Source organism: Camelus bactrianus, chromosome 6 (genome assembly GCF_048773025.1).
Source record: "Camelus bactrianus isolate YW-2024 breed Bactrian camel chromosome 6, ASM4877302v1, whole genome shotgun sequence".
NCBI lineage: Eukaryota > Metazoa > Chordata > Mammalia > Artiodactyla > Camelidae > Camelus > Camelus bactrianus.
Window position 1 is genome coordinate 10,780,268 of NC_133544.1, and position 15,702 is coordinate 10,795,969.

Below are 15,702 nucleotides of genomic sequence, written 5' to 3' on the forward strand. Positions count from 1 at the left end.
GGCAGACCCCACCCCACCACCACTCCAAAGAATGTTTCAAGAATTCCCACATAAATTCCCTAAGAGAGTCAGCATATAGAGACCTACCATCCTGAAGTCATTAGGGCCAGGCTAGATTAGCCAGAGAAACAAAACAACCAACAGAAAGAGGTTACAACTTTGCCTTGTATAAGATATACACACAAAAAATACTAGCTACAAAAGAAAAGATTAAAATTTGGATTTTGTTAAAATTAAGAATTTATTTTCTTCCCAAAAAAACCTGAGTGAAAGGCAACCAACCCAAAGATCGGTAGAAAATATTTACAATACATGTATCTGACAAAAGACTTGAATCCAGAATATATAAAACTCTCCAACAAATCAATAAAAAGATCAATCAACCCAACAAAAATGGACTACTATCTTAAATAAGCACTTCATAAGAGAAAATATCCAATTGGCCAACACACAGGAAAAAGTGGTCAACACTATTAGTCATCAGATAAATACAAATTAAAATCACAATAAAATACCTTTACCAAATTGCTAAAATGTAGAGATGGAAAATACCAATTGTTGACGAGTTTGTGGAGCTGCTAGAAAACTCATGCATTTCTGACAGAACTATAAGTCATAGAACCACTTTGGAAAACTTAGGTTCTATCCATTAAAGCTAAACATAGGCCTACACTATGTTAGCAGTTCCACTCAAGAGAAATGGAGGCAAGAGGCCATCAAAAGACACGTACAATGGAAAACAAGAAAGTATCCATGCAACAACATGAATGAATCAGACATACTTGAGACATACAAAAAGCAGTGCTGAGTTAAAAGAAGCCATTTCCAAAAGATCACATATTGTATAATTCCATTAATATGGAGGTCAAGAACAGGCAAAGCTAATCTATGATTATAGAAATTATAATAGTAGTTACCTTTGGAGGAAGCAGATATTGACTAGGAGTGGTCAAGATATAGGCTTTTAGGGTGCTGATAGGGTTCTGTATCTTAACTTTGGTGATGATTATAGGTGTGGATATATAGGTAAAATTTATTAAACTCTATACTTAACAATTATTAACCTTATTGCATGTCTGTTACACCTCAATTAAAACTATTAAAAAGTACATATACACTTTGAAAGGATAATTCTACTTTTAGGAAATTATCCTACAGATATACTCACACACAAAATTATTAATTACAGCATTGCTTATAATAGCAAATGCTGGAAACAAGTTAAATGTTCACTGATTAAAAAATCTTGGTAAATTCATCCAATGGAATACTATGCATCTGTTTAAAAAAAAGAAGCTCTCATGTAGGGATATGAAAAACGCTCCAAGATCTTAACAATATATGATTTTTTTAAAAAAACATAAGAAAATGGTGTTTATAGTATGCTATCATGTACAAATATCTTTTATGAATAGAGTCTGTCTCTTGAAGGACACTGTCTCTGCCTCCTGGGAGAACTTGGCTCTAAAATAGGAGTGAGAGGGAAGTTTATTCTTCAGTAAATCCTCTTTTCTATATACCCTTTGAACTACATACTATACGAACCTATTATTTTTTGAAAGTTAATACCATTAAAAAATTTTTTGACTTTGAACACCCCAGCTTGAGTGCAGGGAAGGGACATACATTTTATCTTTTTTGTGCTATGGGCCCCTTTGCAGAATTGTATGTGTGTGTGTGTCTTTTTAAACAAGTTTATCATTTAATAAGTCAGTTCATTTTCACCACAAAGTATTGTACACAGTCATCTGTTGAAACATTTCTTTTTAACAGATCATAGTTTTAAAAAAGTCATAGATACTGTGAGTTCTATATAAACTGGTGGATAGTAAGTTAATTCCTTTGTTTTGACTTATAAGCCTCAACTTCACTGTAGAATAAGGAATGTAGGCCAAAGAAAGCATTATCAGTCACCAGTTCAGAACAGTATTGTTTCTGTAATTTGAAGCTTTCTGAGTGGATGGATTCAGACCTGATGTAGCTATACATAGATTACTAAATGAACAGGCTATGTGGAAATTGTACAAAATGTTATTAACTTTAATTATTAATAAGCTAGTAATTATGTGACTAAGTGCTATTCAGACTCAAAAACCTGTTTTGAATCCCCAGGAAAGCCGTATGTGTACACAACCATGCCACCTTGTACTTAGGGGAGTGTCAAAACATATTTCAACAGAAACTTTGGCTTTAGGAAAGAGTCACAAATATTTAAAATAATGGCTTTTAAAAAAACAAAAAACCCCCTAAAATAATAACAATGGCTTTAATCATCATTTAAAATATTTGGTAGGGGAAAGTGTGCTTTAATTAAATATACACCATACCAGGGATGCTGGCAAGGTTGAAAGTTACTCCTAATGTTGACAGTTATAAAAACTAATTTGTATGTGACAAGATAGAGAAAAAAGCAAACCCTCTGAAACAAACTTTTTAAAAATGAATGTTCACAGTGGTTTGTATCAATGGTATGCATTTTATGATGATAACAGATTGAGCACCCTAGGACTCTCCTTATATCCTAAAGAAAATGAGCATTGGCATTATTGATGGGTTGTACTGAATTTAAAATAGATCAATCGTACACTTACTCAATAGAGAGGACAGTTTTAACACCATCATTAAAGTTGTTTGCAAAAGGAATGGAGAATTAAAAAAACAAAAACAAGACATTTTTTTCTTGGGAATGGGGAGTCTTTTACTTGCTGCTAACCAGCAAATACTATTCATTAAGTCAAAAATGGAAGGAGCAGGCCCACAAACGCTACTTGAGCAAGCTGACCAATACACGTTACAGTTTTTAAAATGAAGGTTATATCCTATATGTTACAAGCCCCAATGAGGCAGTGTCAAAATGAATCCCATTTCTTTGCATGCTTTGTGATCATATTCCTTGGAGGCGTTACCAGGTCTCCTTTTTCTCTGCAGGCTTTAAAATCTGAGAAGAACACATTAGTGTTTTGTCCACATTCATCATGGCACCTCCAGTGTCAAACTCTCCACAATAATCAGGTGCAGAAAAACAGTGACCAACTGCCTCTTTGCAAAAATATATATCCCTCTTCAACCACCTGATGATCCAAATCATGCTTATGGAGAAATTTTGCAACCACTTCTGCACCAAACGTGAAGGACACCAGGACACCTCTCTGTCATTTTCACCCCAGCCTAAGACATCTTTATCTGGGTCAGAGCACAAAAGATTACAAAGACCTTGATCTGGTACATCAGTTGGTTGCATAGTTTTTGGAACCTGCTGTACAGATTCAAGATCTGGTGATAAACTTCCATGACAGCAGACTATTTTCTCGTCCATGATGGCTGCCATCAGTAGATAGTTAAAGCACTCCATGAAAGTTTTCCATAGTGTAATGCTATATCTTCTTTTACATTCATCGTAAAATCCACACATTCTATTGATGCTGGCACATTCGTGGTTTTGTCTGAGATGAAAACTATTCTTGGGATATTTGGTATTCTTAGTCAATAAGAGGCAGATAGTCTCCAAAGACTGTTTCTCCTTGTCCACATAGTTTCCAAAAAAAAGGACTCGCTTTCTGGTGGGAAACCACACTGTACTCCAAAAGTCGAAGCAAATCATAGTATTGCTGGTGGGTATCATCACATGATTTGAGTGGTGTTTCAAGCTCTAGTAGGATTGGTGGACCGAGAAAGATCTCTCAGGAATTTAAGCAGAGTACTCTGATTTCATTTTGAAGCTGGACATTCTTATGCGGCTTGGAGCCTCTCACTTCCAGCAGCCATTGGATGATGCTGTTCATGTTGAGTTTATCTCTACCTGCCATCGCCTTCCCACTGCCAACCCTCCCACAGCCCCAGCGGCCTGGGCTCACACCCGGAATTCACTCCTTTCCCACACTGGGAGCATAGGGGCTGCAGCAACCATGGTGGTGGTAGCAGAAGCCTCCCGTGAGTCCCTCCTCAACTGCCCCACTCCCTGCTTCCTCCTTCTCTCCCCACTAGAACCACAAGGCAGAACTGTGTTTTTAAAAGCATAATATAATACACGCAAGATGATACAGGAAGCTATATTGGAAATATTGAAATACAGTTATAAAAATATTTTTAAACCAAGTGATTCAATAATCTATGTACTTTAAAAAATTAACACATCAAATAACTGTGTGTGAAATTAAAGCCAGCCTCCCTACTCTGGCTCACAGGGCGCTGCAGGATCCGGCCCAGGCTGCCCTCTCCAGCTCCATCTGGAACTGCTCCCCGTCATGCTCACACAGTCCAGTCATCTCACCCTCAAGAACATTGGCCTTGATGTTCCCACTGCCTGGAGATTTCCCCTCCACACATCCCCCGCTCCCCCACTGCCCACATCCCCACTTCGTACACTGGTCCCTTCCCTCCTTCAGGTCTTGGTATAAAAGTTTTCCCCTCTGGAGGCTTCCCTGGCCACCCTGAGTAAGCGAGCTCCTGTCCTTCTCCACGTGGTACCTCATTCTTTTCCTTTATAATATTTGTAATAATACAATTTTTGGTATAATTATGCAAATTTATAATAATTTGTATAATGTATATATATTTTTATTTGTTTATTTACTTAGTGTCCATCTCCCCTCCATGAAGGCCTACATCACATCTATCTTTCTATTGTACCGAGCACCTAAGACAGGGCGTGCTACTTGGTAGGTGCTTATGTATTTGTTAAATGAATGAGCACAGTGGTCCCACCCTGTGGATTAGAGGAGCTGGTTCCATCAGACGGGTAGGTATCTCAGAAAGAATCTATTGCATGTGTAAGCACCCAGCACAATACCTGGCACACAAAAGGTGCTTAATAACTGGTAAGTGTGATTTTTTATGTCCCTCTGAGTTTTTCCCCACATTCCTTTCTGCTGATTCTTCTCCATCTAAAGTCTACATCCAAAGTCCCAGTTCCATCCAAAATGAATGCATGGGCCTTGCTTTGAAACTCCTGGACCTCTCCCATCCAGCCTGCCACAGGGCCAATTACCTCTTTCCTCCCAAAACTCATCTCAAGTAGCTTCCCTACTTGGCTTTCAAAAATCCCAGGAACACAGAGGTGGAACATCCGGCTGAAATGCTGGAGGCATTCCAACATGCAAGCATGAAAAAGCCTAGTGGAGTTCTCCAGGCCTGAGAGGAGGGGTCTTCATGAGGGGACAGACTGAGGTATGTTCAAACAGCCAGACATGAGGGGCGACATCATCTTTGCAGTTAGGTGTGACTTTGGTGGTGTGGCCAAGGGCAGGATCAGACCAGCTCCCTTTCCTTAGGAGCCAGGAGGCTGAGAAGAGGGTAAGGGTCTCAGGAAGGAGGGAGGGATAGTGTTAGGCTAACTGACATCCTTCAAAGTTCAACAACTCCCATTTCTGGGCTCTCAGATGTCTGCCTGTGATCCCTCAACAGATAAAGTACATTCTTTACTAGGTGTGTTTGCCCTAACAAACTAATAGCCCTAGGCAATGCCTAATCTCACAGCAGCTCAGGCTGGCTTGTTTCAGCCCACCTTATCAAAGTCATAAATCCCACCACCTCGTCAGACCCTAAACTTCTTAACTCACTTACAACCAATGAGCGACTTGTGCACAAGCTGATCAGGCACCTTTGACCCAACCTTATAAAAGACCCCAAGAACTGGCCCTTGGTGCTCACACAGGCACCCCTCATCTGTGTGGCCTGCTGTTGTCTATGGCAGTGTAACCAAATAAACTCCTTTCTGTTCCCATACTTCATCTCTGCTAAATTCTTTTACCAACCCATGTGTCACTGGCTCACTGACCAGCCGCCCCGTTGTGCCCACAACAGATAGTGAGTGGGTGCTCCCTGGTCCCAGAGGGCAGATGGAGGAGAGGAGGATGCCCAAGTCTTGTGCTGGGGGCCCAGAAAGGGGCACTGCTGGGTCATTGATATTGTTCCTTTGTAAACTGACTGTTAATCATGATTTGGGTATCTGTCATCTGAAGTGGTGTAGCTGTGTGAAGCCTGACTCCCACCTAGGAAGCAGCCACGTAAATGCGTGTTTGCTTCAACTAGTGTCATTCCTGACTGGCCTGTTCTCCTGTAAGCAGGGAACTGCGGCAGCCTAGCAGAGACTCAGTGCCATGCTTTACCTTCTAATGCTATTTCCTGACAGGTACCCTCTGCTCCATCCAGACAGGTCTCCCCACTATTCTGAGGACAAATCTTGTGAAGTTCCCAGGTGCTGGCCTCCTTTTACACGGGCCACCCTGTTTTCCATTCACTCACTCATTCCATTTTTGTTGAGTTATCTGGTCTACGCCAGGCGCAGCTAGGCACTAAGGAGACAGATGAAATGTCTGTTTTCAAAGAGCCTGAAGTCTGTCAGGATAGATAAGGAAAATTACAGTCATAAACAAGGTAGTAAGTCCTGTAAGGGAGGCCTGAGGAATGAGTGCACTGGTAAACTGATGAGTAAAGAAGTCTGGCTGTTTGAACATACCTCAGTCTGTCCCGTTTCTTGTTTGTAGAAAAAGGCTTTGGTCTCCTAGGCCTTCCCTGAGTTCCAAAGAGCAGACTCAGGCAGTTACTAATTAGGGAAGTAAGGGAATGCAGAAACAAAGGAAAAGCAGTCAAGAAACAATAGTTCAGTGATAAAACAGAGTCTTAGTTCCTCTCCAAGGGGCATACATAACAATCTGACATATCTTTGAGTTGTTCTGAAGAAAGAAGACCCTCCCCCTTCCCCATCCTCATCCTTATAGTGATGGTGACTACATGCTGGCCACAAGCATGTGGACCCCAGACTGGTTGGAACCAGAAGGTTGATGATCAAGATTCCTGAATCACTACCCTGTTACCTCCACCAACCAACCAGAAGAAAGTCATGCACCCTGCAGCCCTCACCCTAAATGTTGCCTTTAAAGCCATGCCTGAAAGCCATGAGGGAGTTCAGGGCTTTTGAGCATGAGCTGCCCATTCTCCTTGCTGGGCCCTGCAATAAATGCTGTACTTGCCTTCACCACAACCCAGTGTCAGTAGATTGGCTTTACTACACAGTGGATGAGCTGACCCAAGTTCAGTTCAGAAACATCCTGTACAGCTCTACATCTGGCTCTTCCTGAGTTATATCCTTTCACAATAAACTAGTGCTCTAGTAAGTCATATGTTTCTCTGAGTTCTGTGAGCAGTTCTAGCAAATTAATCGAACCTGATGAAGGTATTTTGGGAACCTCTGATTTACAGCCAGTGGGTCAGAAGCACAGATAAAAACCTGGGCTTGTAGCTGGCCTCTGAAGTAGGCAGTGGGGATGAAGGGCAGTCTTGTGGGACTGAACACTTAACCTGTGGAATCTGAAGCTATCTCCAGGCAGATAGTGTCAGAATTGAGTTGCATTTTAGGATACCCAGTTGGTGTCTGAGAATTGTTTGTTGGTTGGGGGAAACACCCACCCCCAAGTTGGTGTGGAAAAAAAAGGAACAAAGAGTGTCACTCGTCCTACAGTTAGATGAAGGATTAAATCACAACCCACTGCAGTTGCCCACTTACAGTGTACCCTGAGGGGAATTAAAAATGGAAAAAACAGGTGAGGCATTCTGTGCTTTGGATAAACAGGCCCCAGACAGTTAAGAACAGGCCCATAGGCAGCTAAGGTGCATATCTCAGGAAGAATTTCAGTGACCCCAGATTCTTGCACCTATCCATACATCAAAGAGCACTAATATTATTAACTTTAGATATCAGTTCTTTGTGACTAGCAGTAATCTTTTACCAAGATTTATGCTTGACCCCATGTTTTTCCTAGCCCCCCCCAATTCATGTATATACTGGCTCCTCCCCCACCTCTTTGGAGCAGATCCTCAGACTTATCTGAGAGCCTGTTTCCCAGGGTATAGGTCTCAGTAAGACCCTGAATAAAACTCAACTCACAGCTCTTAGGTTGTACTTTTTTTTTTTTCTTCCAGTTATCACTGGAAATTAGAACACAAAAAGAAGGTGTATCTCCTAACTTTGCATAGCTATACCTAGTTTAATTTCACCTGTTTGTGAACTTTACATACATGGAGTCCTTGTATATGTTTTCTTCTGTGTATGGCTCATTTTGTCAATATTAGGTATGAGATTTAACCACTTTGTTGCATGAGGAATTTTCATTATATATATAATTTTCATTATATATATATATATATAGAGAGAGAGAGAGAGAGAGAGAGAGAGAGAGTGAGCGCTATTGAGAGAGAGAGGGGAGTGAGATGGGAAACTGGAAAGAATGAGTCTGACCATTCTTCTAAGGAATTTTACTGTACAGGAAAAGAAGATAAGAGGGCAGTTTCTGGAGGGGACATGGTGGGGTCAAGAGAGGGTTTTTTTCCTTTCCCTGCTTTTCCTTTTTTTTTTTTTAATTAAAGTATAGTCAGACAATGTGTCAATTTCTGGTGTATACCACAGTGTCCCAGTCATGCATATACATACATATATTTGTTTCATATTCTTTTTCATTAAAGGCTATTACAAGATATTGAATACAGTTAGTTCCCTGTACTATACAGAAGAAATTTGGTTTTTTACCCCCACTGCTTTTCTTTTTTTAAGATTGGAGAAAAAACAGCATGGAAAAGCTCTCTTTGGAGGAAGGAAGAATGATAATGCAAGTGAGAGATGGAAGTCGAAGCAATGCCCTTGGGTTGATGAGAGGGGGTGGTGCATACAGGGCATGTGTGGAGGGGATGGTCTTAGCTAGGAACACAGACAGTTCATTCGTCTGTCAACTTAAAGAAAAATGTATACTGTGAGAGCTGTGAGTTAAGTTTTATTCAGGTCTTATTAAGGACTATATATAGTCCAGGAGACAGCTTCTCAGATAGCTCTGGGAATCTGCTCCAAAGAGGCAGGGGGGAGGCTAGCTTTATATGTGATTTCTGTTGTTGTTAGGGAATACATGTAGTCAGCAAACATCTTGGTAAAAGATCACTGCTAGTCACAAAGAACAGATGTCTCAAGTTAATGATTGTAGCACTTCTCTATGGAAGATGAAAGAAGCAGGGTTCATTAAAATTCTTCCTGAAATGCATCAAAGTATCTAAGGACCTGTTTGTCCAAAGCACAGAGCATCCTGTTATCATCTTTAATTTCCTCTGTCTGAAGCACAGGCTGCTTCATCCTGTTATTGCCATAACCTTTTTGTCTGAAGCACCAAGTGTACTGTAGGTCAGCAGCTGCAGCGGGTTGATCTTTGTAGACTTGGATGGAGAGTGAGATGCTCTTTGCTCTTCTTTTGTTTGTGCATCCTAACAGGAAGCAAGGCAGACTATACAGACACAGACGCAGGCGTGGGGGTGTGGGTGGATGTGCTGGGGTGGGGGAGAGCTTGTAGAAGTTCTCTTTTGATTGATTCACTTTCCTTAATGAAGTAAGAAATGAGGTTGCTGGCTGCAGATGTGGATCGGGGAGGTCATGGGGTTTTAGGAGTGAGAAAATGTGAAAGTGCCACTTAGCACAGGTGGGAATGTGAATTGAATAGAGAGAAAATGGGTGATTCTGGGCAGCATCCAGGGCCCACTTGAAGCTGGAGGTCATGAACTATACTTCTTTTGCAACTTCCTGTGAGTGTATATTTTAAAATAAAAAAATTAAGAAGAGCTCTTATCTTTTAGAGATATATATTGAAATATTTATGGATAATATATCAGTTTTTTATTAGAGCATAACAATCTATCAAAATATAATGGCTCAGAACAACAGTAAATATTTATTATCTTCCTCAGTTTCTGTGGGTGGGGAGGCTAGCTACCAGTCTGCTTTTTGGTCCCAGTGATTCAGTCCTTCTGACATGAAAAATATACTCACCACCTCCCAAGGTCCTGAAAAAATCTATTCCATTACAGCAGCAATTCACCATCTAAATCACATCCAGGTTCCCCAAGTACAGTTACTCTTTAAGTGAAAACTTATGAGTTAAAACAGCCATTTGATAATATTTTCTCCATTTTCCTTTAACCTTTCGTGGTCAGCTTCCCTGAAGGCCATTAAGCTACTTCTCACTGCCTCTTTGAGGCCCTTTAGGTTTTCAGTAACAGGACCTCAAGTTCCTTCCAGGTTCCACCCTTTGCCTAATCCCAAAGACAGTTCCACATTTTTAGGTTTTTGTTAGGGCAGCCCCTACTTCTAGGTACCAGTCTCTGTATTAGTTATCTGCTGCTGTATGACAAATTATCCCAAAACTCAGTGGCTTAAGCAACATTACATTTACACATTATCTCCCACATTTCTATGGGCAGGGATTTGAGAGCAGTCTGGCTGGTCAGTTCTGGCTCAGATTCTCTCATGATGGTGTCTCATGAGTTCCAGTCACTGAAATCTTGACGGGGGCTAAAGGATCTGCTTCTGTCCTGATTGGCAAGTCAGTGCTGTCTGTTGATGGGTGGCTTCTGTTCCTCTTCATGTAGACCTCTCTACAAGGATGCTTTAGTGTCTTCATGGAATGGCAGCTGGCTTCCCCCACCAAGGCCAAGACTAGAGTGAGGTAAGTGAGTCACGTAGAGGGCAAAAATGGAAGCATTCATTCTCAGGGTTGTACAAGTGTAGGGTCAGCACCTGAGAGTAAATGCCTCCCTAAATTTTGCATCCTAGGTGCCTTGCTTACCTTATCCTAGACCTAACTGTGTCCCCCACAGTGAGCAATACAAGAGACCAGTGAGGAAACTGCAATATCTTACGACTCAGCCTCGGAGATCAGAAACCAACACTTCCACCATATTTTACGGTCTACACAGACACCCCTGATTCATTGTGGGAGGGGAATATACAAGGGTGTGAGTACCAGGAGGGGAGGGTCACTGGGGGCCATCTTGGGGGCTGACTACCACAGATAGAATACAATAATATCTGAGATTTTCTATGAAATAATGTGGATTTGGGGGAATTTGATGGGAGTCAAGACAAATCAAACAAGAGTGACCATCATTTGATCAGTGTTGAGTCTAGTTGACTGGTAGATACATGGATGCCCATTTCGCTGTGCTGTCTACTCTAGTAAATGTTTGAGATCGTCTATGATAAAAAATTAAAACAAAAAAAGACAAGGCAATATAAGGTGGGAATTCTGCTTAGCCATAGTGGAGCAAGAGTTTGCGCTGTTCTCAAACCCAAGTTCACCTTTTCCACTATGCCTCATAGGAAGTTTGATGCATAATTGCTTAGTTGATCAGACTTGCCTATTTTTATTTTTAAAGTCTGAATAAAAAAGTTGCTGAATTTTAGATATGTGGTATAATAACACTTATTAAAACATTTAAATCTGTGACATAATACTATGTACTTTTAAAAGAGACGTCTATCTTTTTGGAGCAGTTGTAGGTTTACAATAAAATTGAGAGGAAGGCACAGAGGTTTCCTATATCCCCCTGCCCCCTATGCGTGCATAGCCTCCCCCATTATCAATATCACTCACCAGAACAGTACACGTTTTATCAAGGATGAACCTACACTGACACATCAAAGTCCATAGTTTACCATAAGGTTCACTTTTGGTGCTGTATATTCTATGCGCTTAGACAAAAGTATAGTGACATATAGCCATCATTACAGCATCATACAGAGTATTTTCACTGCCCTAAAAATCCTCTGTGCTCTGCCTTTTCATCTCCCTCCACCCCATTGCTGGCAACCACGGATCTTTTTCTTGTCTCCATATTTTGTCTTTTCCAGAATGTCATATAGTTAGAATCATGCAGTACATAGCCTTTTCAGTTTGGCTTCTTTCACTTAATAATATGCATTTAAGTTTCCTCCATTCTTTTAACAGCACTGTGTTCTTCTCATGGATGTATACATGCATATTAAGAGTATAAAAATTTACAGGAATAATGAACACTAATTTGTAACAGTAGGTACTTCTGGGCTGAGGAAACAGGGACAGAGAGATCTTCAGATATAAGTTTTTTAAGGGTCAGGACAAATATGATGTTATTATTCGATAAAGCTGGAATGTGGGTACATGGTCATTTGTTATTGTATAATCTTATCTTATGTTTGAAATATTTCAAAATAACACAGTACATTATTTTTTGAAAAAACCAGGATACCCACTGCTATTCAATATTGTACTAAAAGTTCCAGCCAATGTAATGAAACAAGAAAAAGAAAGAAAACATTTTAAAATTTCGCAAAGATTCAAATACTGCCACAGTGCTTGAAATAAAGAAACCTCTTGGGGAACTTGTATAAAGGATTTTTATTTGGTAACAAAAGAACATTTCAGGGGTTCAGCAGTAGGAATAGTATGAAGATACCAGAGGTCCTTCTCTGAATGATACAAGGGAAAGTAAGGGGCCCTCGGAATTTATTAGCATAAAGCCTCCCTAAGAGGATGAGTATTGAATCTGTTCATACACTCTGCATAACTTTTCACTGATTCAGGATCTGTCCACTCATTTATGAAAGCCTGAACTAGTCTGGGAGTCTTTTATTGAGTACAAGACTTTGTTAGCCATTTATTGCTTCTTGTTTTGATTTTTAAAAATTTCCTCAGTCAGCAACCTCACTTTAAAACAACTGCTTTGTTGTAGAGAAAGAAGGATAAAAAGAGGAACTTTGGTCAACTTTGGTTAACTATTTTTACTTTTGAAACCATGTTAATTACTATCTGTGTGTTTTTCTGAACGTCACAAGCCAGCCTCACTACTTATGCAATTATTTGTCCCTGGTTTGGGTTAATGGGTGCTGGGATATCAGCCAAAGGTAACAGTGGCTTTTCCCAATGTCTTCTCATGCTCACTGGGGGCTGTAGATAGAAGATGTAACAAGAGATAATGCTGATAGTATTTCTTTCATTTGCTGAACACTAGAACTGAAAAAGAAGTTTTATTTGGAAAAGGAAGTATAAGAAAATGAGACAACATGATACCAGGAACTTGACTGAGCAAGTGGTTTTCAGGGCATGACCTGAGGTCAGCCCAGATTCAACCCAAAGTCTTAAACTCTTTCACCTGTAGCAATATCTAAAGAGAAAGGCATCTGGGCCGGAAACCAGAACAGCTATGTTCAAGTCCTGCTTTGTAGCTAACTTGCTATATATGATCTTAGTTCTCATGTTCTGTTCACAATCTCAACTTCTTTGTTTGGAAAATCAGGGTCCTGGGCTATATCATCTCCAAAGTTATTCTACTCCCAAAAGTCAGAAAGGGACTTCATTTATCCTAGAAAGAATGTCAGTGGAAGTTGAAACCATGCTGCTCTTCTGGTCAACCCTCATGTATTCATTTGGTATTCAGCCAACATTTGCAAAGTGCTTACATTACAGTGTTTTGAGGGACTGGATAAAAACACATAACAGATAGTTATCCATGGACTAAGCAGTGACTTCTGAGCAAGATGTGGTGGAGGGAACCAGATCTGCCAAGAGCATTTTGGCAGAACACCACTGTCTTTCTCAGCTAGGAGGCTGGGCAAAACTTTCTTCTCAAAAATAATTCTCCAGGGAGGGGACTTCCTTAAAACTTTTGTCTTGAGCTCTAGGGGAAACTTGGTCTTAAGAACTGTGAGGTTTCAACAGGGTTGATGGGACAAAGAAAACATTTTTTGAAAGGTTTAAGCAAATTTTTGGTTTCACCTCTGGGACAGGCTATAGCTGTTCCTTTGTTCTGGGAAGACTATGTGAATAATGATAATGGTAAATGACTGTGTATACTGCTTCCTGCCAGGTATAGTACTAAGACCCATTCATTTAATCCTCATAACAGACTGTAAGGGAGGTATTATTATTAATCCCATTTTTCAGATAGGGAAACCGAGGAACCAAAATTTAAGGAAACTTACTCAAGATCACATACAGTAAGTAGTAGGGCTGGAATTTGAACCCATACACCTGGCAAATTGTGCTCTTAACTCCAACCACTGATGCCTCCTTAAATGGGTCTATCTGTGATGTAAAAAGAGAGCTAGGATTACCTTATGACCTAGTGTATTAGTTTCCTGTGGCTGCTGTAACAAATTAACATTAACTTTATGGTTTAAAGCAACACAAATGTATTCTCTTATAGTCCTGGTGGTCAGAAGTCCAAAAGAGGGTCTCACTGGGCTAAAATCAAGGTGTTGGCAGAACTACATTCCTTCTGGAGGCCATAGGGGGAAATTTATTTCCTTGATTTTTCAGAGGCTGCCTGCATTCCTTGCATCATGGCCTCTTCCATCTTCAAAGCCAGTCATGTCCAGATGAGTCTTTTTCACCCTGCACCACTCTGACACTTTGCCTCTCTCTTTCCTTTATAATAACCCTTGTGATTACACTGGGCCCACTTTGATAATCCAAGATAATTCCCCCATCTCAAGATCCTTAATCACCTCTGCAAAGTTGCTTCTGCCACATGAGGAAACATGTTCACAGGTTCCAGGAGTTAGGACACAGACATCTTTAGGGGGCTATTATTCTGCCTGTCACACCCAGTAATTCCACTTGTAGGTGTATCCCCAAGAGAACTGAAAACATGTCCACACAAACACTTGTATATGAATGTTCATAGCAGATTTATAATAACCAACAAGTGGAAACAACCCAAATGTCCATCAACTGATGAATGGATAAACAAAATGTGGTATATCCTTACAATGAAATATTATTGGGCCATAAAAAGTAATGAAATACTGATACATGCTATGACATGGTTGGACTTTAAGAATATTATGCTAAATGAAAGAAGCCAGAGACAAAAGACCACATAATGCACAATACCATTTTATGAAATGTTTGGAAAAGGCCAATCTATAGAGACAGAAAGTAGATTTGTGGTTGCTGGGACCTGGTGGTGGGAAGAGGGAGTGGCTGCAAATGGGCATAATGGATCTTTTGGGGATGATGGAAATGTTCTAAAATTAGATTGTGGGCATGGTTGCACAAGTCTATATATTTACTGCAAATTATTGAATTGCACACTTGAAGTGAACTGTATGACATGTAGATATGTCAAAAAAGCTACTTTTATGAATAAAAATGGCTGATAAATTTTAGTAACTCAGAATGTCATGCTGTCAAATTGCAACACACTGAAGATGGAGGCCTCTGATGGGGGGCAGTTTGGTAATGCTGGTTGGTCTTCATGTTGATGACAGACAGGGATGGATAAAGACCAAAGCGAGAGACAGGAAACTGGAAGGGAGGACAGGAGACAGAAGACATGGGGCAAGAAATAGACAGAGAGGATGGGAGAGATGGAACAGAAAATGGAAGGGAAAAATAAATCACAGAAGGGTCGGGATGGAAAGAGAACTGGTGGGGGACTGGAAGAGTGACATGTACTGCCCTTTATGAGGGCAAAGATGTCCAGACAAAGGAAGGGCCCATGCAGCAGCATCTAGGGACACACAGAGGAGGCTGACAAATGCTACTAACAAACCACTCTCTTGGTTGATAATCCTCGTTAAAAGCTGTTTTTTAAAATAAGAAAGACAGAATGAGTACACAGTGCATACGTTGAAGAAAAGTTGCCAACCCTTTTCCTTAACAAGGACTGTCTTTTATTCTGAGATTATTTCCTTCCCACCTTTGTTTTTTAAAGTTAATATGTCTTTTCTTTCTGGAAGTGATGTGATAGAAAATGGTGGTAATCGTTTTTTATTGTCTTTTCTTGGAAAGTCTCTGAGAACTGTAATGATATGTGAAGTCCAAGAGTTTGGGAAGCCCTACGCCAGCTGATCTGTAGAGCTAAAAGAGGTCTCACGGATCAGTGAGTTCAACCCTTTCATTTCCAAGA

At 40.4% G+C, this 15,702-nt stretch overlaps 1 protein-coding gene and 1 pseudogene across 1 annotated transcript in view; both read right to left on the reverse strand.

The window, feature by feature from the left end:
• Positions 1–15,702, reverse strand: part of GOLGA5 (golgin A5) — a 56,344-nt gene that overhangs the window by 31,110 nt on the left and 9,532 nt on the right. The window lies entirely within an intron of this gene.
• Positions 223–11,584, reverse strand: LOC123612418 (serine/threonine-protein phosphatase PP1-gamma catalytic subunit pseudogene; annotated as a pseudogene).